The 26,231-nt window shown below is 40.6% G+C and overlaps 1 protein-coding gene across 5 annotated transcripts in view; it reads right to left on the bottom strand.

The window, feature by feature from the left end:
- Positions 1-7,926, bottom strand: part of PIK3R5 (phosphoinositide-3-kinase regulatory subunit 5) — a 70,700-nt gene extending 62,774 nt beyond the window's left edge. For 3 of the 5 annotated variants that reach the window (XM_016154673.2, XM_036222544.1, XM_036222543.1), the window contains exon 1: positions 7,793-7,926. The gene's annotated coding sequence lies outside the window, so the exon portion shown is untranslated. Of the gene's footprint in view, positions 1-785 lie in introns of all 5 variants that reach the window. The other 2 variants (XM_016154672.2, XM_016154677.2) reach the window with 2 other exon arrangements.
- Positions 7,927-26,231: the final 18,305 nt, after the last annotated feature.

The raw sequence follows: 26,231 nt of genomic DNA, 5'->3' as shown, positions 1-26,231 counted from the left end.
GAGGAAGGCAATTCTGAAGTGGAGCTCAATTAGTTTACTTCACTAGGTATTGGGAGAGCAAGAACGAGAGACCTCAAGAACAGCCCATGCTCCAGCACAGGGCAGGGGTGAGGGTCCCTGCGTCCATTGAGGACTCCAGGGTTGCTCACCATGAACGGCTATGATTTTCTAAACACCCAAGTGCTCCTGCTCTGAGGGGACGAGCAGTGAAGCAGAGCTATGGGATTTGTGAGGGAACTTCCCAGCTTTGGGATTTGTGTAGTCAAGGCCACTGAACTTCTTAAATTAAAATTATGTTCTCAGAACAACCAATTTTTATACAACCAGTCAGACACGGCCACTACGTTTAGAGAACTAGAGACTTTTAGAAATGATGTGATCTTTGTCTTCATTTTCACCACCATCATTTCTCCATCTGACTTGTATTTTCCCTGAACACCCCCCCGACAGGGAACTCACTCCAACAAGGCCACCTATTCCATGGTTGATCTGCTCTGGATTTCTCTGAAATCTCCCCTGTAGTGAGCTGTAATCTATTTCCTACAATTTCCCTTCATTAGTCTCTTTTGCTTCCTGGAGAAAGACCCCCACAGAGTAGGTCTTCACCTTTTCCAAAGCAAGCTGCCCTTCAAATATCTGAAGATAGATGTTACTTCTCCCTTGTGTCCTTTTCCTAGAGGAAAACATCTCTACCTCTTTAATCACTTTGTATTACAGCATCACCATTTTGGTTACCTTTCTCTGGGTATAAAGTGGTTGATCAGCATTCCCACTAAATGCAGTACCTGGAATTAAACTGCACTCCAGATGGCTCTAAGCAGCTCGGTGTGGAAATGGACCAAGAGTCAAGATGGCTCTCGGTTCTGGAGCACTGAGGTGATAGTTGTATCCTTGGGATGACTAAGGAACGGAGAAGAGAAGAAGGCTTAGGGAGTGAGAAACCAAGAATCTGGCAGCAGACGACCCAAAGACTAGAGCCATTCACCCAACTTTCAAGAAACAGATCATTCCACTGTAGTATAAGCTGGCCCTTGGTACAAAAGATGAAATGCATTCAAAATCACTTTGCAAAGCCAGCACATCAAGACCTGACAGCAACAGCAGGACAGAAAGGAAAATACAGGCTGACCTCACTTATGAGTATAGATGTAAAAATTCTACATAGAATCACAGCAAATCAAACCTAACTGTATTAAAGGAATAAAACATTTTGACCAAATGGAGTTTATTCCGGAAGTGCAAGGAGGGGGTCAATATAAGGAAGTTAAGGATATGATGCATCACAAAAATCTATCTCGGGGTCAAAGAATACAAGAACTTCCTAGTAGGTGCTTAAAGAAGTATTTGACAACCTAAACTTCCATTCCTGCTTTTAAAATTCCTTAGCAACAGGGAACTAAAGCAAACTTCTTGTGGTACCTGACTTCAAGGCACTGGGTCTCAAGAGCTATGACCACATCAGAGAAACAAAGCCCTAAGCTTATGCCAGACCCTGGGAATTCAAGAGGCTGTGAATGTCTGTGTCAAAAAAACAGTAGTGGCAGCCATCTCTATCCTAGACCATCTCTACTGAGGTGAATAGTAACAAATACACATTTTCTCTCTCATTTCTGGCCTTAAATCTAGTTTTCTGGTCTGGGGGCAAGAACAGAGGGCCTTGTAAGGACACCACCAGCAAAGGTAATGTTCTTTAATCAAATTGGAAATGGGTCGAATTCAAGACTTGATGAGAAATCCAAGAAGCATACGCTTGACGGTGGCTCAGTGAGTAGTCGGGGAGCTCAGTTCCCTGCACGCTCCCTGGATATCTCACCAGTGAGTCACCAGTGACCTCCTCTGCAGTCTGCATATTTCCATTACCTATTATCACCCCTAGTTTGCCTCTGACAATAGCTTACACTTATGTGGAGTGGTGCTCGGAATCATCCAAAGAAATTGGTGTAGAGAAAGTCCTGTTTTATGGTGCAGGAATTATTAACTTGAGTTCCTCAGTGGACCGCAGATGTCTGAGAAGACCCTGAAGTTTTATGCAAAACTTTAAAAGAGAGAGGGAGAGAAATCATGCATGCACATGCACTTATGTGTGCTTTTCGGGGAGAAGGGAAGGATCTGTCCCTTTTATCGGTTTTTCAAAGAGGCCCACTTGAGAGAGGAAAGGGGCATCTGAAAAAAATGCAAAGGGCCTGCAGAAATAACCAACTCAGTCAGTTAAAACTGCTCTCTCCCCGCATTCTGCCCTATGCTCTCCGGCTAACATGTTTTCCCAATAGTTTCCTCCCCCACCTCAAGAACCCTCCAGCTCACATCTCTTGATTCATAGCTTGCTATCCAAATAATGTTCTTATCTCTGTAGCTGTGTAGGAATATCAAGACTGTGTAAAATTGCTTGTCATGTTACAATTAGAGCTCAGCCTTTGGATAGGAATATGCTGAGAAGGTGCCGGCATCGACAAGTGTTGCTTCCTACTTATAGCCTCAATGACCCATCTCTCTGTTCGAGAATCCTATAATAGTGCTGACAATGCCAAGGTTGCAAGACAAACGACCTGTAAGACCAGTGGTCTGGAAATTCCTCCCCTGCTTGCAGCCCCTACCAGAAGCTCCCCCACCCCATCCTGAGTAAGGAGGCACATGTGAAACCTCAAAGGAATCACATGCCCCTTGCATGGACACTGCAGAAGTATACAAACTGTAATAAATCTAACTAGAGCGAGCTCTTGCATGGAGTTGTTAACCCCACATGCTCCGCAAGCCTAATAAATTCTCCTTCCTCTAACAAAGTTGTCTGAGCGTCCAATTTCCTTCGTCGGGTGTTGCTTCCTGCAACACACTATCTAGAGAGAGTTTGAAACTTGCCTTTAAGAGTTGTAGGTGTAGATGTGATCTAACGAACCCAGAAAATGCAACAATGAGGCAAGTCACCTCAGTTAGATTGCATGGAAGTGGCTGTGTGAAGATCTGCCTGACAAGAGACAAAACCACCAAGCCATTCAGGAACAAATGCTCAAACCTAAAACCTAAAAATACGTCTGCAGACTTCGTGGTTCTGGGGCAACAGCTTTGGATAAAGAAGAAGGATGTGGGGACTGAACAGGTGACTTCTAAGATGAGACAGAAGATCAAGGTTTATTAACCCTTTAAGAAGAGAGCTAGAGAGAGACAAAAGCAAGGCCCAGCAAACGACGCAGTGGTCTTCTGTGGATGGGGGCTCCTTCTGCTGCTGATGGCCAGCATGAAAGCACACACGCAGGGGACTCTAGCATGGAGCCTGCAGCAGTAGCCCTGAAACATGCTCTCTGGTGATGAGCAGTAAAAGGAAAAGGGAGACACCCTGTAATAGTATGTATGGCCTTAACGTATGTAGTTAAGCTGGACATTGCAGTGCCGGGGAGAGAAAGAAGGAGGAAATGCAGGAGATGCAGGAGATGAAGAGGGGATGAGCCCATGGTCTTTGCCAGATAATGGATAAGGTACTTGCTAACAGTTACCTCATCTAATTCTCACAGAACAGGGAGTCTGCATATCCCGCCAACTTGTTGAAAAGAATACCTCAGAGGATGCACCCAAAGAGCATTGAGCACATGTCTGCTAAATGTTAGGTATTACTATTATTAGTGTTACCATTTTCTTTACTTCGTAGCTCACAGGACTCCGTAATTCTCATGACTGTAATTAAATGATACAGCCTACTAGACTGTAATTTCCAGAGGGCAGAAGGGTAATAAGTCTTGCTCAGGATCTTAGAGTTCAGCATATGCCTGGCACGTAGAAAGTGCTCCATGCTGAAGTGCTGAGCCAATGTATGGAATGTTAGAGGTTAGAAAGGGGCTACAGAAAGCATCTGGTGCCATGCTGCTATACAGATGGGGAAACTGACACCCAGACTTGGACTTACCCAAGGTCCTATGGCTAGGAGTGGAAGATTCAGGTAGCGATGAGGCTCCCTGACTCCTTGGGAGGCAGAAGCCTAGAAGCCACCATCAGCTCTTACACCCCAGCCCTGCCCCCACAAGAAAACCACACAGGCTCATTTGCCTAGATCAACAACAACAGCAAGAAGACTCTGGAGTACATGAAAATATAAAGCACACCACTCCCTCCTGACCCCACCCTTCTTCCCCCCACACTGTCCTGTGTTTAGGCAGCTTCCACTATTGATGTGCATGGACCTCTTGCTCATGAGATCCTAGAGAGTTTCATGGTGACAGCTTAGCCACATTGAGCATCAGGAGGGTATCATGAGCAAGCCACCAAGTCAGTGGGTCAGACTTCATAGGCCATGACAGCGAGTGGTCTGGTAGTAAGACAATAACAGGCGTGGCAAGGACAGAAGGAAGGGGTAGTCAGTGCTGTGGAGTGAGGAGGGGGTTGGGGAAGACTTTGAAGATGACAATATTTGAGCTGGGCATCCAAGGATGAATTCGTGATCCACTAGGCAGGTTGAGGAAGGGCAATGGAGAGTGGGGAGAAGAAATAGCACATGCAAAGGCACAGAGGTTTGCCTGAGATTCAGAAGATGAAGCAGGCTAGACAGCGGGAGGCCTTGCGAGTCATGCTAGGGGGTATTGGTCTTCTCCAGAGGGCAATGGCAGCTCTGCAGGGTTTGCAGTTGAAAAGTGACTTGCTCTGATTTGTTGTCTTTCATCACCATGACAGCAGGAGAGGAGTTGGGCCGGGAGTGGGGGGAGGCTGGAGGCTAGAGGCTGGAGGCAGGAGCCTCCCACTGAGGCCAAACTCTAAAGTCCAAAAGCTATTGCCCCAATTGGTAAACTCAGACTCAAGAAGGACCAAGTGTCTGTTTTGTGCCACCAAAATCACCCACTTCTTCCCATTCATTGCCCTCACATTCCTATTGGGTGCACCTTGCTATAGGTACATCTCACCCAGAAGTCACTTAACTGGATAACTCCAACTATCCAGAACCTAGCTTCTAGCCTGAAAACAGACAAAAAAGACCTATGGACAGCCACATTCATGCTCCAAATGTTGTGCCCTACAGGGCATGCACTTCACACCCAAGGGCACATGCTATCTGCCACTCAGGCTTAGTCATCTCTGGTCAAGAATAGATGCCTGCTAGAGACATCCCAACTCTGCCACTTTCTAGCCATGTGGGCTTGGTCCTCAGTTTCCTCATGCATAAAATGAGAGCAATAGTTGTGGCTACTTCAAAGTGTGGCTATGAAGATTAAAGACGAGCGGTCTGGTAGTAAGACAATAACAGGCATGGCAAGGACAGAAGGAAGGGCAAAAAGAAAGATGAAAGAAAAAGGCAGAAACTGTGTCCTGAGTGGATCCAAGGTACAAAAGAGAATAGCAGTTAGAATCATGTGATATTTTCAAAGACTTATTAAATAAGACATAATATGCTGTATTTATAAATTCAAGCAACACATTTTATAAGATTTCCTTTAAAACTAGATACAGTGAAAAGTTTTGGTGTTTAGAAGGTAAAGCTACTGGGAAAATTAATGTATGCAAATTTGCATATGGGAATGATATAATTCTGTGTGTACCGTGTACATCTAAAATGTCCCCCCAAATCTATAAAACACACATCATGTTTAACAGAATCTAAGATGTCATCAATTGTAGGACGCATCATTTTGTGTATCACTAAGAAAGAAATATTGCTGTTAAGATACCATAGATAGTAAGATGCATCTTGATTTCAGAGTTGTTAAAATGTGAAAGTATGTACATCTCCAAGTCAATGGAAATCCTAATATGCAATATGTTTGCTGTGAGAATGTCTCATTTTCCTCTTGGGCAGAAAATACAGTTTTTCTTCACACACCCCCCCTTCCCTACCTTCATCTATGCCAAAGGCTCAAAAATCAAACATAACACTTCTTCCTTGACCTGGTGATCACTCTATCTGGCCACTCCAGAAGCTTCCTCTCTCAAGATTTTCAGCTCATCCAGAACTAAGCTAAACAAGTCTTAGGGTTTACAGGGATCCTACTGAACCACCAGCTTAGTCCCTTGGGGTGAATCTCTTAAAACCAAGTCCAAATTTGCACAGATTGAATACTCAGCTGAATCCAAGCTGGGGCCTCCAACTCTAGGTTGCCCAGGCAAAACAGCTACTGGCTCTCTTCTTCTCCCACGATCAGTGACAAAGGTGAAACTGTAGAGCATCTTCCAACAGCTAACCTCCTCCACAGCCTTCACTCTGGAGCCTCCTCATCAAAACCCCTCCAATAACCCCAAACGTGCTTTTGCCCAATACTACCTATCATTCTTGAAAGAAACAAAAGGGACTCATGAGAGAGAGGACAGGCAGGCAGGGGAGGCAGAAGTTGTGGCTTCCACTGCAGCTTGGGGAGAGAAGATATTAATCACCACCCCCCCCTCCATCTCAACTAGAGATAAGGGAGAAGGACCTCTTAAAATCCCTATGAGGCCCAGCACACAAAGACCCAAGCCTTTCTGACCCACAGTCCTGGCCAGTTATGCTTCAAAAAGCAAGTGAGGGTATCCTGAAGCAGGAAGAGAGAGCTTGACCATTCCACAGTATGGTGGCCATGCTGAGGAAGCAGATAAGCCCTTGACACCAACTCTCTTCTTCTTCAAACACCTATACTTTTCTCATTAATTTTTCCACAGCCCCTCAGGTCTCTATTAGAGTCCATTATACAGACAGGAAAACAGGCTGGGAGAGGGGCAGTAAGATGCTCTAGGTCACAAAGCTGGGCCTGGCTGGAACCCAGGTCTCCTTTCCACATCACACAGAGTCACCAAGCAATGGCTTCATTGTCATCACCCAAGCTTATTCAAATTTTAGAATGTGGATTCCAGACCCCACCCCTGGAAAGTTGTACTCTAGGGCCTGGGCCTGGAGAATGTGTGTGTTTTACAAGCTCTGAGAACCAATGCCTTACCAGATGGTCCCAGACCAGGGGTAAGGAAAGTTGGACGGGAAGATACAGAGACCATGGGAGGGAGGAAGAGAAGGGCCATCCAAAAGGGCCCTTGGAAGCAGACCTGGCCTACTTTTGGCCCTCTTTTAGCCTAAACCCACCCCTCCTCTCAGTACAGAGGCTTGTTAACTCACTATATACCACATCCTGCTGCTTTCATCTCGCCTTCCTTTTCCCTCTGAACAAACTCCTTCCTCATACTGACCTGAACTTCTTGCTTATTTACCCCAGGCCTGGGATGGGCCAGCACGCACGCGCACGCGCAAACACATGCACACACACACACACACACACACACACGCACACGCACACGCACACACAGCGTCAGGCAAGGGACAGCTAGGGTGTAAAGATTGGTCCTCTGACAGAGTCAAGCAAACAATTTTCTAGAAGAGCAGCCACTGTCTGGGGGCCCATGCTCGCTATCAGGGGAGAGCTGAGGCAGGCACTTTTAGGGACTTCATGGCAAAGAACCCCGTGGCTAATGCTTACAGAGAGAATTCCCAGGACGAGGGGAGCAGACTCCTTGACCCCAAGACACTTGGCGGCCCGGGAAGGAGGCAGGAAGCTTCGGCCACATTCGGACCGCACAGAGACGGTCCAGCAGTGGCCACCTAGATAACAGTGGACGGTCCCTGGGACGCCCCTTCTGTCTCCCGGGTTATCGAGAAGGCGAGTGTGCGGAACCCGTGCTTCGGCAGTGTCCCCTGTCCACGAAGCCGTTAGACAGCAGGATCTGTCCAGCCTACTCGCTGTAGCCACCGCTCTCAGAGCCCACTGCTCCCCGACGGCTCCCGGCCCTCTCCAGCTCTGCCTTGAGCCCCATGCGTGCCCTCAGCTACCCCCCTCCAGGCCGCGCGGTCTCACACCTGCAGTCCCTGCCGGGCGCCGAGCCCCTCTCCAGCGGCGATTCGCTGCGATTCGGCATACGGTCAGGACCACTGCGCGGGGGCTGGAGTTGGGAGGCAGGTCCCGGCATCTGCTCAGGCTCCGCGCCAATGGTGAGCTGGGGGCGGGGACAAGGGCGGGGCCACACCGAAGGGCGGGGCTTCGTTTAGGTTGGGGCGTGGGCTGGGGCGTGGGCGGGGTTGGCCACCCAGCGGGCCTCTCACGCCATCTGGTGGCCGGGCAGTGTCCACGAAGTGCCAGCTTAGCACCTGTGTCCTCAGAGTCTCGCCGCAGGCCGCCGAGCGCCTAAAAAGCAAACCCCCGTTCTGAGTCCGTCTGCCCTCAGAAGGGACAGGCCCTGGAGGGTGGGCGGCCACTGTCGGAAGAGGGATGCCAGAACGGAGCACCAACACCAAACCCCCCAGGAGTAAGGTGCGGTTTCGTCAAGGGAGAGGAAGCGCGGCTTTGGCCCTGCAGGAGAGGTGGGTGGAGCAGAAGAGAGACTTGGGGTGGGGGCTTCGGGGAAGGAAGAGAAAGGGGAACCTCCCACGAGCTGCTTCCTTCTGTCACTGCGACCCAGCGCCCCACTTCCTCCTCCTACTTCTATTTTCTTTGGGTGCTAACATTTAAAATGTCTGCACCCCTGCTGTGCAGACGGATGCTTTGACCCTTACCCTTCTGCAGAAACCTTCCTAGAAATTACAGCCAATCCAGACTTTCAGCACTGCTGCTCCAGCCTCTGGTCTGACTTTACCGCCTTCCTTCACCAGTGGCTGTCACTTCAGCCATTTTTCAGCCCCTGAAGGGAGAGGGGAGTCATCCCTAGAGTCAAGGCCCTTTTCTTGCCTCCCCTGCCCTCCCCACGGACGGACGTGGTAACGGATGTTGTTAAACCAAGAGCTGGGTCACAGAATCCTGGAAGTCACTGCATATCCCTGTGCCTCATTTACAAAATGAGGGCGTGAAGGTTGGCTTTGCAATGAAAAGAATAGCACTTTACTTCAGGCAGTCCGTGCAATGAAAGAATAGCACTTCATTTTAAAGTTAACAAGGAGCAAGGCTGAAATTTTCACTTCCACTATTGAATGGGACTCTGTGTCACAATATCTGTTAGAGGCGTTCAAAATCAGCCACAAGGTTGTACGTTATGTTGGTCAAAAGCCGCAACCCTACCTGAGGCTTTGAGAGATGTGAACACCAATGAGTTTTCTTTTCCTGACTCCCTAAATACCAAGAAAAAACAACTTCCCCAAAGACATAGAAACAGAAAGTACCCTTGGGTGAACATAGAGGACTGGTTCCAGCCTATAGTAAGAGATGGAAAGGAGCTCAGAACCATCTAGTATTTCTCCTCATCTACCACTAAACCCCCACATATGACCATTTTACAAATAAAGAACCAGAGCCATGAAAGACTATGGGAGGACAAGCCTAAGGTCATATGACTTGATGAGGGTAGACAAGGACTCTAGTCTCCCCAATCCCTACTTTTCCACCACAAAATGGAGATAGTTCAGAAGTGGACAGATTAGGGAGGAAGGGGTAGAACTGCTCTAGAATGAGGAACTGAGTTGCAAGAATGACAAAGTGTATACCAGATTATATGTTGAGTTATGAGATCAATTTGAAAGCTAAAGAAAATGCTAGAGAGGTTATGGCATCCTTTATTTCTTCCATGTCCTTGTTATTCCTAGAACTGAATATGGAGGAGAGCTGAAGCACAGTTGCCTATAAGAGCTCACTACTAGGGATCTGAACATCCCATGAAGCCCACTTAGTCCTATCCTGCATTCCCTCGGATGTAGGTATTCTCTTCTCCCCTAGCAGGTGTGACCCAGATGTTGAGCTTGCATGTTATCCTACCCCTCCCTCAGCTCCACCTGTATCTCCCTGTCCCTCCAGGGCAAAGCACCAACCAGGAGATACCATCAGCACCTGACACCTATAGCCCACCTAAGCACCTTCTTCCACCTTCTACTCCCACCTGCCCAGATTAGCTGGTAAGACTCAAGGTGCCTCTGTCATTCATGTGGTGCCCAATTTGTACCACATTGTATAGCTCTCATGTTGCTTCAATTTTTTCTATTTATTATTTCTGTCCTTCCTTTCACTGACTTATATTTTCAAAGAGACATCTACCCCTGTCTTCACCCCTTCATCTTACATTTATTCTTCAATGCTCTGAAAAAAATCACCAGGAATGCCAAATCTAATGGCCTCATTTTATTATCCCTCTGCAGCATTTGATGCTAACCCTCCTTGAGAATTTCCCCCTTAACTTCTCCCCCTCCACCTCTGACCAATATTTTGTTTTCTTTTTCTGGCTTCATTTTCTTCATCGTTTTTTAAACACTGCGGATGCATGAGATTTTATTTGAGACTGATTCTCTTCTTGCGGGACAATCTCATCCATTCTCATCATACCGATCCCTTCTAATCCATAGCCCAGACTTCTCTCTTGAGCTCCAGATCTAGAATTCTGAGCACTTACTGCACATCTATTTCTGGATAACTCAAAGGCAACTTAATCACTCCATGTCCTGAAGTGAATTCCTCATCTTTCCCCAAACTTTTTCACTTGCCTTTCCCATCTCAGTTAATATCTTTACTATCCACCCAATTTCAACACTAGAAACTTCCATATACAAGTAACATCCAGAACATGTAAAGAACTCCTGCAATTCAAAAATTAAAAAGACAAACAATCCAACTTTAAAATGGGCAGAAACTTGAACAGATATTTCACAAAGACAAATAGCCAATAAGTGCACGAAAAGGTGCTCAATATCATTAGTCGTTACCACTGTACAACAATTAGAATAGCTAAAATTAAGACTGACAACACTAAATGTCAGCAAGGATGTGGAGTAACTGGAACTCTCATACATTGCTTGTAACAGGGTAAAATGGCACAGCTACTTTGGAAAACTGATTGGCAGCATCTAATAAAATTGAATATACATCTCCCTCTGACCTAGCATTTCTACTTTTAGATATATATCTGATGAATTTATATGTCCACACAGAATCATGTATATGAATGATTATATCACCTTTGTTCATAATAACCCAATACTGGAACAAACCAAATATCTATTAATAGTAGGAGGGGTAAAAAGCAATTGTGGTATATTCATATAATGGAATGCTACTCCACAATAAAAAAAGGAAGAAATTCCTGATACATGTATCAAAACATTGATGAATTTCAAAATATTATATTGAGCAAAAGAAGCCAGACTCAAAGGAAAATATACTCCATGATTTCATTTATATGAAGTTCAAGAACCAGCAAACTAATCTCTAGTGGTAAGCATCAGAATGGTGGTTATATTGGTGGAGGGGAACAATTTAACTGGAAAGGGGACATGAGTGAACCTTCTTGGGTGATAGGTATATTTCCTATCTTGATCTGAGTGTGTACATATGAAAAAGTGATGTTCACTTAGAAGGGAAAAATGTTAATAGTATCATAAGGAGACATAGCGACATTATTTACCTCTTGATTTGATGCACCAAGAACAGCACAACCTCACTTCTGTGGTATTCTTTGTCAAAATGCCTTACCTCAATCTAATCATGAGATAGCATGTGTCTAACCAAAGTCGAGGGACATGCTATAAAGTCTTCAATGGTGTGAAAGTCAGGAAGCACAAAGAAAGACTGAGAGGGCTGTCACAGATTGTCACACAACAATTAAATGCAATGAGGGATTCTGGATTGGATCCTGGATCAGAAGAAGGACATTAGTGGGACAATTGGCAAAATTTAAATAAAGTCTGTAGATTTATTAATAGTAATGTATCAATATTTTTTCCTGATTTCAATAATTATACTATGTTTTAGGTACAATACTAATATTTAGGGAAGCTGGGTGAAAGTTTTATGATAACCCTATGCAACTTTTTTTGTAACTCCAAAATTATTTCAAAATATCAACTAAAAAGGCAAAAAATAAATGTTGCAAATCTTATGAACTTTTGAAGAACTTCTCATTTCATTTTCCGGTTCTAAAACTTCAAAAGAAAACTGCACATCATTTTTCTCTATGATACAAATATAAAAATCTGATATAAGTGCAAATTGTAGCCAGCTTTTAATTAAAATAGTAATAGGCTGTAACAGAGTGGGGTTTGTTCAAGGAATGCAGACATCCTGGATAAGCCTGAAGGAATTTAATGGATTTAGTCCCAGGTCAGCCTCACAGGCTGGCATCTGAACCTTATGGAGGAAAGAGCTTCAGGCAACAGCAAAAGCTGTTTCCATTAGGGTCTTGGAAACCTAGGACACAGCAGCAGAAACACCAGGTTGGAGGTTGGGAGTGGGGAAGCACGTGATGAGGGAAGCACACGATGAAGAGAGCTTTGAAGGAAGCTGGAGAACTGAAACAGGGGTCAGAAACTCAAGTGTCTCCAAGAGCCAAACAGGTCAGGCTCCTGGACAGATCTGGTGAGATGGTATTTATTTACTGTATTATTGCATTTCATGACAGCATTGTTTATACTCTGTGCCTCCTGAAACAACCCCTGTTGAAATTTTAGTCCTTTTTTTCCCCCATTTCAATAAGGTTTTCTTTCCCCACACAGCTTTTCCATATTCCTCCTATTATTTCTTTTCAGGAGGCATTTTACATTGTATTTTTTCAACAGGCACACTTTGTATATTAAACATATTGGAATTTTCTTGATTTCTACCAGTAAAAATGCCTGCTCCCATTGCTTTTGAAGCATATATTCCTTTTGGCCTCTTCTATTTTTCCAAATTTGCTAGAGACATGATTACTTGAAACAGTTCACTTTTTACCTAATTCTAATATAAGAAAAACAATTGCACAAAGACAAAAACTGGCAACTGCCCTTGACCTTGATGTCTGGGAACGATAAGGTATTGGAGACATGGAGTTTGAAATTAAGAAACCTCTAAAAGGGGGCCTCCCTGATGATCCAGCTCCAGCCCACTGTGGCCATGTGGAAATGCAGGACTGGTATGGTCAGATGTTATAACTTTTAAAAAAATAACAAATATAGGAGTTCTTAATTTGAAATATTCTGATTTTTAAATGCTAAAAACTAATTCAAAACACTATTTTAGAACTCATTGCAGGCCAACGCAGGCATGACCTACTGACTTTCAGTTTTTGACATCTGTTGTATATTGTTCAGGTGGGAGCTGCCCCAGCAAGATCTGAGTTATTTCTGTTAATGTGAGCTAATTTGTTCTCACTGTCTCTGGAGACATTTTATACAAGGAGCATCAATGTTAAAAGTTTATTAATGTTGTTTATCATATGAATATGACACAAGAGAGAAACTGCATAATTATTCCAATAAGATGCACCCTGATGAAAACTCTTAATGACGAGGAATAAAAAAGACTTCATCAAGATGATAAATGTGTATATCTCAATCCAACAGGCAATATGGTACCTAGTGATGACCTGCAATGGAGAGCAAATATAGTTTTTAATAACAAAAGCATTGCTACAAAATGAGGAGCAAAACAAGGATATCATACTGTGAATAGTGTCGAAAATATTCTGAAATTTAAGGAAAGCACACGAAGAAAAATAAATAAGAACATAAATTTGATAAGGAAGAGTTAAGCTCATGATTATTTGCAAAAATAATGATTGTATACCTGAGACACCCTAGCTAATAGACTGAGGAATGTTTAGAACTTATGAGAGAGTTTAGTAAAGTAGCTAGACACAAAAATAAATACATGAAATTCAATAGTTTTTTACATACCAGCGATAATCAAACAGAAAATAGAGCTTGTTCACCCCAGGAACAAAATATGTAGAAATAAGAAATTCAGAGGACCCTGGATAGCCAAAACATCTTGAAAAAAAAAAAAAGAACATAACTGGAGGACTCAAACTCCTTGATTTAAAAACTTAACACAAAGCTACAGATAGACATAAAATCAATGGAGTAAAATTGAGAGTCCAGAAATAAAGCCTCGCATTTACAATGAAATGATTTTTTAGCAAGGGCACCAAGACAATTCAAAGGAGGAAAGAATTATTTTTTCAAAAATGATGCTGAGATCATTGGAGATCTCTATGAAAAAGAATGAAGTTGTGTCCTACCTCACACCGCACACAGAAATTAACTCAAAATTAATCAAAGACCTAAATGTAAGAATTAAAACTATAAAACTCTTAGGAAAAAACTATAGGTATAAATCTTTGTGACCTTGAATTAGACAATGATTTTTTAGATAAGACATCAAAATCACAAGTGACAAAAGAAAAATAAAGTATGCATTATCAAAACTAAAAGATTTTGTGCTTCAAGGACACCATCAAGAAACAAAAGACAACCCACAGAATGGGAGAAAAATTTTGCAAGTCATATATATGATAGGGAGTCTGAATCTATACTACATAGAGAACTTCTATAACTCAATAATAAAAAGATAAATAAATCTATTGAAAAATGGGCAAAGGGTATGATAGATATTTCTCCAAAGAAGATATACAAATGGTCAACAAGCACGTGAAAAAATCCTCAACATCATTAGCTATCCAGGAGATGTAAATCAAAACCACAATGAAATACCACTTCACATCCCCTATAATAAAAAAGACAGATAATAACAAGTGTTGACAGGAATGTGAAGAATTTGAAACCCTCATACATACACTGCTGGTGGAAATGTAAATGGTGTGACTGCTTTGGAAAACAGTCTAGCAATTCTTCAAAAGTTTAAACATAGAGTTACCATACGATCCAGCAATTTTACTCCTGGGTATATTTCCAAGAGAAGTGAAAACATGTGCATACAAAAACTTATAGATATCTGCAGCAGCATTATTCGCTATAGCCAAAAGATGAAAACAACACAAATGCCCATCAATTGATGAATGAATAAATAAAATGTGGCATATTCATACAATAGAATATTAATTGGCCAAAAAGAGAAATGAAGTACTGATAGATGCCACAACGTTATACTAAGTGAAAGAAGCCAGTTACAAAGGACCACATATTATATGATTCCATTTATAAGGAATGTTCAGAATAGGCAAGTACATAGAGACAAAAAGGAGATTGGTGGTTGCCTAGGCTGGAATGGTTTGAGGAAAGTGGGACGAGAATGCTAATAGGTCTTTTAGGGGTGATTAAAATGTTCAAAAATTAGCTATCACGATGATTGCATAATTCTGAACATACTAAAAACCATTTAAAAATTTAAAAAGTAAAAATCATTTAATCATATATTTTAACTAGGTGAATTGTATGTTATGCGAATTACATCTCAATAAAGCTGTTATTACAAAACTATAAACTTTATAATGGGATACAAAAGAAGCCTTGCATAATGGAAAACATTTAACGTTCTTAAATTGGAAAATTATATTATAAAAGCTATCCATTCTTCCCCAGTTGAGTATATACATTTAATGGTATCAATCAAGAGCCAAATAAAGCTTTTTTTTGAGGGTAGAAGATTGACAAAATGATTTTACATTGCATTATGAAAAATAATTGTGCAAGAATAACCAAGACACTCTGAGGAATTGTCATCTGTGATATGTAGATGCTCTGTAAAGCCACAGAGCTAAAACACTTTAGTACTGATGTAGAAAGTGTAACAGATCAATGAGGCCAAATCGAGCTATCAAAAACAAACATGTGAATTTAATATATGATAAAGGAGATAGGATCAATTATCCAATAAATGAGCTAGGACAATAACTAACCATTAGGAGGAAAAAAACAACTGTGATTTCTACCTCAAATCTTACACCACAAAAAATGCCTGACTAATTGAAGTTCCATATGTAAAAATTCAAATAAAATGAGAGAAATTTAGAAGAAAAGGAAATCTATATACAATATTAAAATTGTACATGACCTTTTAAAGAATGACACCAAAATCAGAAATTATGAAGAAACAGATTGATTTGAATATGTAAAAGTAAAATAACTTCTGTACATGAAAAGTCACCATAAACATTAAATTAAAAGGCAAATGGCATACGAGGGCAAAGCATTTGCAACAAGTAACAAGGATACCATCCTTAATATAAAATGTATTTTTACATTAAAAATGTACATACCCAAAAGAAAAGTGGTCTGAGCAGATAGATGACAATCCACCAAAGATACATAAGTGATCATAAGTCTATAAAAATGTTTCAACTTTATAAGAAAAAATGTAAATTAAAACAATTAAACTCCATCTGACAACTAGGTAAAGATAAATTATATTACCTAGAATTTTAAAACATTTGAAGACCCAAAATTTTCATAAAGTGTTATTATAAGAATAAATTTAGTATTATTGAATATAGAAAATGTATTAAAGTACATGTACTTATCTAGGAATTTAACTGAAGAAAAAAATAAATCATTCTTGTATATGCAGGAATATTGATCACCAGTTTGTTTATAATTATAAGCAGTGAAAAATTATAAGCAACATTAATGCTTAAAAATTGGGAATTTGTTTTTAAATGTGGTTATGCATACAGTTGTAAAATATTATGAGCAATTAAATAATATGTAAATATTCTATATAAATATTATAGAAGAATATTTAATGGCATAGAAAGGTACCCACGAAATGTTAACTTTAAGATGTAGTTTTAAAATAGTATATAACTTTTTGACCTAGAGATTCCACTTCTGGGAATTAGTCTTACAAATATTCTTGTATATGAATGTGTGTGTATATGTATACATACATAGGTTTCTAGTTAAAATGGCAGACAGTACTTATAAAGAAAATATTTCTTCTCTTTTCAATAATACAGAAATACTGAATAAAATCTAACAGAAAACAATTTAAATAATAGAAACAAGCTAAATATGTAAATAATCATAATGAATGTAAATGAAATAAAGTGACCCGTGAATAGTTGGAGATGAATGGATCAGATAAAACAAATAAAACTCTATTATTTGCAGTTTATAAGAGGTGAAGACACATAAGGGTTGAAAGTAAAAGGATGAAAAAAGGAATACCAAGCAAATACTAACTAAAATAAAAGTGGTTATTTGTGTTAATGTAATATTAAAATAGACTTAAGTGTTATTGGAGGTAAAGATGGTCATTATATAGTGATACGGGTTTAATTCGCCAACAGGTAAAACAAATCAAAACTTGTACAAAACTAATTTTAAAAATCTAAAAATTTATATAAAGCAACAATTAACAGAACTACATGGAGATTATTGGGACATCTTGGAAGATTTCGATAAGCTTCTCTGATTTATTAACACTTTGAAAGATAAAATGTACTTGTTATATAAGATTTTATCAGAGACAATTAAATTTGATGAATATATATAGAACTCTGAATCCAATAATTGAAAAATAATATTCTTCTCAAGCACACACACAATGATGACTGAAATTAATCACATGCAAGACCACAAAGCAAGTATTAACAAATTTCAAAGAATTGGTGTCATACAGACTATATTCCCAGACCATAGTACAATTAAGTCAATAACAAAGAAAAAAATTAAATTAACACAAAATTTTACACTTCTGAATAGTCCCCAGGTCAAAGAAAAAATTCACAATGGAAAATTTTTTTAATATTTAAAACCAAACAATAATGGCAATACTATATAGCAAAACATGGGGGGTACAGTAAAAGTGTCAGGTAGAAGAAAATTTATAGCTTCTTAAACACTAATCTGAGAAAAGAAGAAAGGCTGAAAATAAGCTAAATGTCTAATTTAAGAAGTTAGGAAAAGGACAACAGAATAAGTATCCACCTTACCCCCAAAAAGGAGATAAAAATAAGAGCCAAAATCAATGAAATAAAAAAGACAAATATTCAACAGAGAGAAACAAATAAAGCTAAAAGATGGTTCTTCGAAAAGACAAACAAATATATGACAAGATAGGTTAGAAATAGAAAGCACAAGTAAATAATATTAGGGATGATAATGAAGATATAACTACAGATACAGTGAAAATTATGAAAATAATACTATAATATGATAAACAACTTTATGCTAATGAATTTTAAACCTTAGATAAAATGGGAGATTTTTTTCCCAGGAAAAAAATGACTTAATAGAACTGATTCAAGAAGAAATAAAATGCCTATAATTCCATAACTTATTAAAACTCCAAAGTATTACTTTAAAATCTTTCCACAAGAACACTATCAGGACCAGGCCATTTTATAGATGAATTCTAGCAGACTTCCAAGGAACAGATTATTCCCATCATGTACTAACCCTTTCAGACAACTGAAGAAGGAATAGCTCCCAACTCATTTTATGAGGGTACCATAACCTTGATATTCAAACTTAAGAAAGATGATAAAAGAAATTAGAGGACAATCTTATTTGATTGTAGAGCTATTAGGAGGCCGAAACAGATTATATATTACAACCATGTAGATTTACCCCAGGAATGCAAGGGTAATTTGACATTAGAAAATTCTACATGTCATTCATCCTATTAATGGTGTACAAGAAGATTATCATGTGATTATCTAATTGGATGCCAAGAAGACATTGGTAAAATTCACAATTTATGAAAAAAAAACCTCTTATAAAAAGAGGAATAGAATTTCCTTAACCTGAGATAAGGCATCTACCAAATAGCTATAATAAACAAATAGTTTTAGTGAGGAAATATTGGAAGCATCCTCTTTAAAATCAGGCTCAAGCTACAACATAGATGAACCTTGAAAACTTTATTCTAAGAAGCCAATTACGAAGGACCATATACTGTATGATTCCATTTATTACGAAATGTCCAGAATAGGCCAGTCCATAAGGATGTAAACTAAATTGGTGGTTTCTCGAGATTTGGGGGGAAATACAGAGTGACTGCTGATGGATATGGGGTTTCTTTGGGCTGTGATGAAAATGTTGATTGTAGTGATGGTTGCACCACTCTAAATATACTAGAAACTATTTAATTGTATACTTTAAATTGGGTACGTTGTCTGGTATGTGAATTTTATCTCAATAAAGCTGTTTTTAAAAAAGCAATTAATGAGCTGTAGAATGTTGCCAAAAGCAGTGATGTTGGTAACAAAAATATTTGATTTCAAAAAAAATCTGGCACAAGACAAGGATGTACAATATTACCACTTCTATTCACCATTGTATTAGAAATCTTAGCCAGAACATTAAGATAACAGCAACACAATGGAAAAGTACCATAAAGGAAGAAAAAATGGTCATTACAGATTATGTAATTGTTAACATAGAAAATGAAGACGACACAGAGAAATTAATAGAAATGAGAATAGACAGTACCTGGCTGTAGGACCACTATACAAAGAATGGATTCTGTTTCTGTGTACCAACAATTAACAAAAGACATATTTAAAAAAATTCACAACAGCAGCATAAGCAATAATAATAAATATAAAATATGTGTAAGACAATATGTCAAATATTTTTATTGTAAAACTTCACCAAAGGACACAAGAGGACCTGTGTATTTGGCAAGATATACTGCTTTTACGGATAAAAAGTATTGTAAAGATATCGGTTCTTTCCAAACATAATATATGATGCAATCCTGGAGAAGCAATTCCAAAATAGCAGAGTAAGAATCTCCAAAAATTTGTTCCATAAAAGCAACAAGATCACTGCCCCGCCCCCAATCCATATATATATATATATATATTTATTTATATATAACAAAATAAAACTATCAAAATCAGCTTTTTCAGAACTTTGAAAATTAACCAAAGGTTAATTCTCAAATTTCGACAAGCTGAGCAGCATTTTTATTCAAGAGAAGTGTCTGACCATCAGTAATAACAACAAGCTTTGTGGTGTTATTACCGTGCATTGTTTCTATCCCCCTATCCCCAGCTTTGGGTAGACTTGAAAATCAACAACCTTGAAACCATGGTAGCTGTGAAAACCAGCAGTCTTCCAGTGACTGAAGGAGGTAGAACAGGTCACCCCCAAATGCACCCCCCCCCCAGAACTGTCGCTATTTGATCTGACAGCTCCCTGGAAAAGCCCCACTCACAGGGCTTGTTTTTATTTGACCTGACTCAGAGCTTTCCCTACTCCCAGGGCGTTGCTCAGCAGCAATGATTTGATAGCCCAGCTGCCTGAGCAGCAATACCAGTTGCAGGAGACAAAAGGCTGGCAAAAAAAACTTAAAAGGAAAATCTGAGGAATGAACTGTCTACTGGGCGCTTTGAAAAGCTCTAACATATTCCTGGTAATCTAGAAGGTTAGGCACATGTGCATACAGAAGGCCCTAATCATTCACCTCTGACTGACCTTGAGAATCTGCTCAAGCAGGAAGTGAAAGCTAAGGCAGAATTGTAAACTGTCAAAGCATTGATGGTGTTACCCAACACGCATACACAGTCCCCTGGCAAAGGGCGAGATACTTGTTGGTTTAAGGTACTTAAGGAAAGCATTATCTCTCTAATCGTTAATTGACATCCATGGCCAAACACAAAAAATAATACAGACTTTGTAAGATTGATGAAGGAAAGTCACTAAACAAACAGAAGCAAAAACAACAATGAACAGAAACAACAGTAAACCTGGGTGGGGAGGAGGTGTAAATTTGATTTTCACATTTAAAATGTTCTATTGTCAACTGAAAATTATTACATTCAAACGGAAGAATGCCTAACACACAGGAAATAAAATAGTCAATATAAACCGTCCCTGAGGAAGTCCAGGTATTAGACTTACTAAACAAAGACTTTAAACCAGCCATTATATACAAAGAACTAAAGAAAACCGTGTCTGAAGGATTAAAGGAAAATAAGAGGATGATGTGTCACCAAATTTTATGAAGATTTAATGTATTCCCAAGAAAAATCCCAATAGAGTTGTAAATGGAACTTGCTAAGGTGTTCTAAACTGTGTGAGGAAGAGCAAGGGACCAGAATATCAATGACACTTCTTAAGAAGGAGAATAAGTGGGTGGGAAGAGGTGGGGGTGGGTTATATCTTACAAGACATAAAAATGTGTTATAAAGCTATGACTGTGTGGTATTGTTGCAGGTATTGACAAATAGGTCAGTGGAAATGTGACTTATGAGAGAGATGGCATTACACATCATTGGGAACAGGGGAGCACATTCAATAAATGAAGCTGGCGCAATAGATTATCCATATAAAAAATAAGAGTACAATTTGAGAAATTTTGCCATATGTATAGATACATGAAAATAAGTCACCACAATCAGGATAATGAACACATACATATCTGTCTTTCCCAAAAGTTTCTTGTTGCCCCTTTTTAGTCCCTTCCTCCCAACCATCCCCTGCTTGCAGACAACCACTGATGTACTTTCTGTTGCTATATATTAGTTTTCATTTCCTAGAATTTTAAATAAATGGAATCATGTAGTATTTACTCTTGCTTTTTCTTTCTGGCATCTTTTCTAACACAAACAATTCTCTAACTCTCTGGGCACCAACCGGGTGTTCAATAATTCAGTTCAATTCTGCCATTAACCACCTGGTGCTAGCACAGACATCACAGCTTATAGGCTCAGTCCCACAAGACTGGCCCCTGACTTCAGTTGCAGGTCACAAGTCCCAGAGTTCCCATACTTCTGACCAACCCCCTCCTTAGGTTCAGTAATCTTCTAGAAAGGCTCACAGAACTCAGGCACTTAACTTATGTTTACTAGTTTATTATAAAAGACAGAACTCACAAACAATGAAATAGAAGAGATGCATAGGACAATGTATGTAGAAAGATTCCCAGAGCTTTCATATCCTCTCCAGGTGCACTGCCCTCCCAGCATCTTGATGTGTTTACCCACCCAAAAGCCCATCAAATTCTGTTGTTTAAGAGGTTTTATAGAGGTTAATCTATAGTTCCCATCCCCTTCCTAGAGGCTGGTGGGTGGGGCTGCAAGTTTTAAATCCCTAATTATTTAATCTTTCTGGTGACCAGCCCCATTCTGAAGCCATCCCTAAAGTCACCCATTAGCATAAACTCAGGCGTAATCAAAGGGACTCATTATTAAAACAAAAGACACTCCTTTCACTAAGGAAATTCCAGGGCTTTAGGAGCTCCATGCCAGGAACTGGAGACAAAGATCAACTATATTTCTTATTTAGCCACAGTTTGGATTCTTTCACTTTGCATAATTATTTTGAGATTCATTCATGCTGTTGCATATATCAAAAGTTCATCCTTTTTTATTGCTAAATACTATTTCATCATATGAATTTACCATAATTTATTTACCTCTGATGGACATTCGGGCTTTTTCCCGTTTCTGACTACTACAAAGAAATCTTCTGTAAACATTCATAAAATTTTTCTACAGGTTTAGATGTTCTTATGTTCTTTATGTCAACATATGCAGTAATGTTATACTCTTCTTAGACCTGGAAGCCATTTCCTCTTCTTTAGGTAATTCTGCCTGGCTCTATTAGATGTAACTCTGTTTCACTGTATTATATGTTTTTCTCAAAAGGCAACCTCATCGCCAGCATCTGCTGGCACCTGGGAAGAGCTCCACTGCCACCCTCATGCATTAACACTAGCAGGATTTGGAAATTCTAATTTTTGATATCGCAACTTAAACCACTATGTCAACTGTGCATTGTCTAAGGCAAAACACTGTAGTTGTCACTCTCCTGCCCTTCCTTCCCCTCTCCTCCTGATCCTGGCTGTCCTGAATCCCATACCTGCACCACAAGTCAGCCGCCCCTACCTCAGTGACAGAAAAGGATCTGATTAAATCAACTCCTTCTAAAGCAGTTGTTTGTGTTGTGGACCCTTTTGGCAACCTAATGAAGCCTATGAGCCTCATTTCAGAATAATGTTTTAAATCCATAAGATAAAATAATAAGACTACAAAGGAAAACAATTATACTGAATTACTGCTTTAACATAAATAAAAACAAATTGGAAATCCAGTAATATGTGTGCTTCTGTATTAATGTGTTAAATAACTTGATCCAGTGGCAGACCTAACAGCTGGCATAATTTTGACATAGCAATAAATGTAAATGATATTTCAAGTTATCTGCAACAACTAATGGGATATAAAAATACCTTTTAATTTATTGGTGACAAATTTGTTTGTTGACACTACTGCGATTTGTTGCACACATTCCTTATTAAAGGAAATGCTAAATTTCAGTTGGAAGCAAGTTAAGATGTATATTTTTCCCAAGTTCAGCCCCTCCAGGTTAAGAAACATGACGTGTGAATGGAGACTTACTGCCACAAGGGGGCGCTGGTATTTTAGAAAGAGAGGCTAACGCCTCTAGCTGAGCGAGAGTGAACCACCCAGGCCAGTCGCCCGCCTTTTTCTCTGGCTGGCCTCAGACCTCACGGCCCCAGACTATCTTCTGGTCGCCTCCAGCCACCTTCCTCACGCACACACGCACACACGCTGGTGACAGGGGAGGAATAACTCCAGTGTAATCAGCTGGAACTCCGACAGAGGCTTCTTGAGGGTGAATCATCTGCCAACCAGCACTCAAGAGGGTTTTGCCAACGTGGTAGACCCCACTCTCAAGACTGCTCCGGTCTAGGGCTTTGGCTATAACCATAGTCCTGATCCAGGTCTGTCGGTCCAGCAAGAACTCACAAGAATACCACAGGCTCTGGTTCCAGGACAACTGCCTGGCCATCCTTCCGTCTGTGGCTGGAGGAAAGCCAGGGCTCACAGGGGGCAGCTTCTGATGAAATCTCTGGAGGGCCACTAGCCTTCTGGAAAGTTCTCTCCTCATTTTTGGGGGCCCTCTAGGGAAAGAGTCATAATCTGCATGTGGCCTGTCCCTTGAGTTGTGACGCTGTGATAGGGCCACCTTTTGTTGCAGCTTCCCTAATTCCTTTCAGAATGAGAGTGGAAATAACTTACTTTGGGGGCAGAGTTTGGTTATGATGCTGTCGGCCTCCAAATATGAAGCAGAGAAGAGTCAGCTCTCCCCTCTTGGGATTTCCATTGGTAAGTGAGCTGCCTTTGAAATCATTGAAGAGGCAGTATTATGGAGTGGTTAAGAAGCTGCCTCCACAAAGTGTAATGAAAACTTTTCTAGATGGATAGTATGTAATTTCTGCACAGGTCTCTGTTTAGTAAATATAGCACTGTTTACTGGTCAGAAATCTTGCTCCAGAAAAGGAACATAAAAATTAAAGTAAAGGAGGGGGAGGAAAGGGAGAGGGGGAAAAGGAGGAGGAGAGGAGCCTCCAAATAACCTGAATCAGAAACCCTAGCTCTGCCACTAACTAAACATGTGATTTTAGGTGAGTTATTTAACCTCTATGCCTCCATTTCCTCATCTATAAAATGGAGATAATAGTCTTGACCTTATAAAGTTGTCATGTGGATTAAAGGACATGTTACACAGAAAGCAATCAGAAGAGTGCCCAGATAACAATAAATGTCAAATGAGATGTTGCTATTATCAATAATTGGCATGAATTTTATAAAATAAGTAAATAAAATACTCTGCTATTCCTTCTCTCCTTAGCTTCACCAATCCAAATATTCATTCCAATTTCTTCCTCCCCTCATGACTGTTTTCATCTGAAAAAGTAGTTTTTCCCCCTTTCTTAAGAGTTAAATCCTTTTCCCTCAGGCTTGTCCCATCCCTCTGTATGGAGAGGACAGTGGAACAAATACTAGAGATGGAACCTAGAGACGTGCGCCCAGTCTTGCTTCTGCACTTCTCCTCCCTGAGCCCCAGCTAAATAACCAGAGTCCCTTTGGTCTAAAATGTAGATTTTATTATTATGCAGGTATGCTGAAGCCAACAGATCAGGAGGCTACTGCCACTGAAAACACAGTTTGCTGCTCACAGTTCCCAGTTGGGGCCACACCAGGATTGGTGATGAGGCAGAGGAAATAAAGGAAAACGTGGTGAGAGCCTCTATTATGGTTTTCATGGGAAGGCAAGGCAAGACAGGGCAAATGGGCTCAGGATTGGCTAGTCTGAATCAGAGGGCTCTGAGGTAAAGGGGATGACTCTAGTCGACCCTTATGTGGCCTCCAAGGTTATTAGCACTGGAGGAAAAGTGGCCCAGCCTGTGAAAGCTTAGGTTTTGGCTCTGGATTGATTGGTTTGCACACCAAAGGTATGCTCACAGTGAGGTTATTTGCTGTCCCTTGGAATTAGCTAATCCTGGGGGGCCAGTCCTTCTAGAGTCAGCAAGGCTGCAGATATCAGAGCATCAAGGATACAGAAAATAAGATATAGTTGATTCACCCTTCTGCTGTGGATGTGGTTTCATTAGTCTCTTTGTACATGTCCAACATAGATATTGCCATTATGACCATGACTTTTTATCTTCACTGGGGACTCTGACATAAAGGTTAAGGAAACAACAGTCTCTGGGAGTGACATCACCAAGAGGGCGAAGTAGGAGAACCCAGCCTCTATCCTCTGACATACGCTCACAGTTAGACAGCCATTTACAAACAAAAATAGTTTTGGGGGTGTTCGGGAGTTTACTTAAGAAGCTTCAGTCTCTCTAGTTGTGTAGCTACCTGCATGCTGTTGTCCTGACCCCTTTCACCAGCCTCTACTGCTGTGTGCCTGCCCAAGGCGAGACTCTGCAGTGCACAGCTACAGCTAGGATTCCCACAACCACCAGTGTGCTTGCATTTGGCTCTGGCCCTTGCTGCTGGCCTCTGCAACTGGCCCCTGCCACTACACGAGCACCTACCACTGGCCCCATAGCCAACTGCATGCATACCATTGGTTCTGGCAACCACTGCTGCCTGCCCTAGCCCCTAACTACTGGACCTGGAGGCACTGCTGAGGACCCCAACAGTTCTTGCAGCTGCAGTGGATGCCCCACAGCAGTCACTAAGAACCACACAGTTGTTGACACTATGGATTCCAGTGGCCTGAGCTGACAAGACATCATGCCCCTCTCTGACTCAGAGCCACCACATGTCACTGCACTTGGTGGCCTTCACCACTAGACCCAGGGTCACAAAACACTCCAGTGTGCTCCAACCATAGATGAATGTCCTTCCTTTCTGAAGTTAATCCATAAAGTCTCAAAGAGGTGATTGCTCCTTCAAATGTGTGGACACCTATACAGGGCTACAGGGACCATGAAGAATCAGGGAAACATGACACTACCAAAGGAACACAGTAAACTTCTAATAACTGACCCTAAAGAAATGGAGATGCATGAATTTCCCAGGAAAAAAATTAAAAATAGTTGTTTTAAAGATGCTCAGAGAAAACATAGATAAATTATTTAATGAAACCAGAAAATAAGACAAGACCAAAAGGAGAAGTTCAACAAAGAGAAACATAAAAAAGAACCAAACAGATATATAGGAGCCGAAGAATACGGTGACTGAACTGAAGAATGCAACAGAGAACGACAGCAGAAGACTGGATGAAGCAGAAGAAAGAATCAACGAGTTATAAGACAGATCAAATTATCCACTCAGAGAAGCAAAAAGGAAAAGAATGGAAAGGAATCTGATAAGGGGTTAATATCCAAAGTATAAAT

Source organism: Rousettus aegyptiacus, unplaced genomic scaffold (genome assembly GCF_014176215.1).
Source record: "Rousettus aegyptiacus isolate mRouAeg1 unplaced genomic scaffold, mRouAeg1.p scaffold_m13_p_6, whole genome shotgun sequence".
NCBI lineage: Eukaryota > Metazoa > Chordata > Mammalia > Chiroptera > Pteropodidae > Rousettus > Rousettus aegyptiacus.
This window is presented reverse-complemented; position numbering and strand designations above follow the sequence as displayed.